This window comes from Nuphar pumila, unplaced genomic scaffold, assembly GCF_984573655.1.
Source record: "Nuphar pumila unplaced genomic scaffold, dmNupPumi1.hap1.1 HAP1_SCAFFOLD_619, whole genome shotgun sequence".
Lineage (NCBI taxonomy): Eukaryota > Viridiplantae > Streptophyta > Magnoliopsida > Nymphaeales > Nymphaeaceae > Nuphar > Nuphar pumila.
Genome location: NW_028323423.1, coordinates 1 through 3,391, shown reverse-complemented (window position 1 = coordinate 3,391; position 3,391 = coordinate 1). Strand labels below are relative to the sequence as shown.

At 52.9% G+C, this 3,391-nt stretch overlaps 1 pseudogene; it reads right to left on the bottom strand.

Annotated features, from left to right (window-relative positions):
• Window positions 1–2,360, bottom strand: LOC149809977 (ruvB-like protein 1; annotated as a pseudogene).
• Window positions 2,361–3,391: the final 1,031 nt, after the last annotated feature.

The following is a 3,391-nucleotide window of genomic DNA, read 5'->3' as shown; positions in this document are numbered from 1 at the left end:
TTACGATATGTACTTGTCAGCGTTCTCAGTCAACAGGCGTGCCGAGTACTTGGCATCATGGAACAAGGAGTTGATCTCCTCCAAGTCGCTGACGCAGACGTCGTCCCGCCCGTTGGTGATCGCCATCATTGAGCACGGCGTCAACAGCTGAACCGCATGCCGCAGGGACGTCTTCTCAGCGATCTGACCGAGGTACGCGAGGCTCTCTTGCTGCACCTCGATCCCCTCAACGTGAGCTCGAATTGCAAGGATGTGAACATCTCCTCCAGGTTATACGGGAGGTCCGGATGATGACGAGGCGGTCAAGCAAGTCAACGGGAATGCCATGGGGAGCGTTGATCTCGGTGCCTCGGATCTGACAAACTCCGCGGTTGGTGGCAAAGATGACTATCGGTGCGAGAGACGACTCGAGGGCGCGGTTCAGGTACGTGAAGCACTCGATGTCGAGCATGTGGACCTCGTCGATGAACAACACACCCGGAACGAGCTCTGCGACACCCTGGTCGATGTAGCGGTTGACCACTTTGTTGATCTCCTGCCGCAGCTTCTCCGTGATTTCGGTCTTCTTCACTTTCATCACCTGCCCCATAACAGACACAATGTCGTGCCGCCGCGCGGCTGAGCGTTTGCTGAGTCAAGGTCGTGCAGCGTCACGTCCTGGACGATCTCCTTCCGTTTGTGCACGTCCCCCTGCACATGCGCACAGACAGCGGTGACAGACTGTGTCACATGCCACTCTGCTCGCGCCGATAATGGATTGACCAGTTCGCGGGACACGCAAGGTCAGTCGCGCTTGTCCAAGGCACGGGAGCGGACGATGAATGGCATTCCGCCAAACCGTGTCGTTTGCAGGTCCAGTTGCCAAAAAATGAATGAAAAAGGAATGAATTCTGGGACAGGGCGTAAGGGCTCAACTCATTCTGGCTGAGCACTGAATATACTCAGCACGACAGATTCCTTGGTGTTGTGCCACAACGTGTCATTTGCCGGTCTGGGTGCCAGGAAACGCATAAATTTTGGGGACAGAAGGGGGGATTTTAACCCATTCTTAAGGCACACAGTAGAGTCTGTGCCCTTGAGTACCACTGTGTGCATCAAGAATGGGTTCTTTCAGATTGAAAGGAAAAGGAGCAGACGGAGTGGGCCGGGTGACACGCTCAACAGGGCGGTTCGTACCTTGGGCATGGGCACATACTCCTCTGCTTCCAAGTCGTACTCCGTGGCATAAGCATCGCAGCGACCCACTCGCTTTACTGCGCCACTGTTTGCTTCAATGTAGATGACGTCTCCAACAGACACCTTCTCCTTCTGCAGTGCGTCGTATATCGAGGGGTCCAGTTTCAACTGCTTGTTGCCTTTGGTGGTGCGAAGGCCTATGACCACGTGCTTGATAACTTTGCCATACCCAGGGCCACTTGATTGTGTCTCCTCTGGTGTGAGCTCTGTGACTTCTCCCTCATACACCTCCTTGTTCTCCTTGATCCTTAGCCCTGAAAGCATTCCGAGTGTGCATGGACGCTTAGACGCTCAGAACCCCAGACTATGAGCTGGAGAACATGGTTGCAAGGATGAATGAGCAGGTGCACTCCTTCAACTATCAGTCACTGGTTCTTCACACACCTCGCGATAGCTTCTACTGCATGGCGCATACTGCGAAGCTGACAATAAAATCCTTTTCATGCCATGTATTTCCAGCTCATCAGGCCTAGGACCTAGGCCTGAAATGTTTGAACTCCACATTGGACACAGTATCCCCTGGCGAAGGTACAGACACAACAGGGGAATCGACGCCCCAGAGGATGCATCGGAAGAACGCGTGAAAGTAAATCGGTCAGACAATTATATGCAACATTGCGTTGCACAGGGTGTAAGGGTACATCTTTGGACTCATGAAACGGAAATGTATGCGCGGTCTCGATGTTTGCATAGAGTGAACACTCGACTCGAACAAGGAAGAGGATGCAAGAGGATGAACGTAACGAGGCATTAATCAACATACCTATTGCCCTTCGGAAATGCTCCATCAAGATCTCAGTCTTCTTTACTTCTGAGGAATACACCTCTGAGCCAACCATGGGGCAAAACGGCACTTTGGTCCCGAGTTCTTGCGCTATGCCCAGAGCCAAAGCAGTTTTCCCCTGTACCAGGAGCACCTGTCATGAGCAAAGCACGGCCGGCCATCTTCTTTTGTCTTATCATATCCACCACGACGCCGCAGGCTTCTCGACCCTGCTCCTGGCCTACGAAACCAGCGGCCATCTGCGCTGCTGTGCCATCGTCTAAAAGGCCCAAACCTTTAATATGCGGTGTGTTGCCACGCGCTGGGCCTTCGTTGTTGATGCGACCTCCTCGATCCTCATTTTAGACTTCTAGCTGCACACCGCCAACAAGAACTGATACGTACAATGAAACTCTGCGCACTGAAATCTAGCCAACACCTTGACATTTCATTTCAAATCAGGCTGGCGGCATATAGGGACAGCTTGGAACGCATTGTCAATTGCAAGTTGCGCAGTGGCCCGCGGAGTTTGGGTTCTTGAGGAATCTGGAGATAGGTTCTCGACTCGTATCCTTCGACGAGACGAACGCCAACGCTCTCGACGACAGGCATGCGAAATTATCGCAGTCTCCATGGTGTTCGTCTTCGTAGCTGGCATGCCTTCCTGCTTTTTATCCAAGCTATTTGCTTGCAAGCCTTTGACGGGCCTGTCTAGGAAGGTGGTTAGTCGAGAAGTGATGCGATGCTGTGGTAGTTCTTGTGGATAGTGATTTATATTCTGCAGGCGGTTTCAGGAGTTGGTCTCTTCCTCTGAGGTGGGCACCGTTGCAGCATGTCAGACCCAGTCTCTGATCTCGCAAGCGCGCGGAGCCAGCTACACGCGCTTGGAGACACGGCCAAGGCAGACTTCAAGTGCATGAATCAGTACTTGCGACTTGTGCGAGAGCTTGGGGTAAGGGACTCGGAAGGCGTGGTCGAATATGGCTCCGTAGTTCTGAGCAGCTTTCGCTCGAAATTGCAAGAAGACGAACGTGCGTGTCCTTTTGTAACGATTCGTTGCTCACTAGCGCCTGCAAGCGAAATGCGCCAGGGCAGCACTGTGGTGGTGGCAATTGGCTTCACGGTGACCTCTGAGTCTGCACATCTGTCCAGGTGTCTCAAGTCCTATCACTCACTTCTAAAGCCTTTGTGTGTGCAGTATGGCAGCTCCACGAAGACGTGGCACTTGCGGCTGCAGACACCGGCTGTCTGGCCTTGGCAAATCAGTGCATCAAAGCCATCAACACGAACTTCCCGTCGAGCATCAGAGCCAAACGGTTGCGTGGTGTTCTTTTCGAAGCCTCTGGGAAGCTTGAGGATGCCAGGACAGTCTATGATGAGATTCTGAAGCAG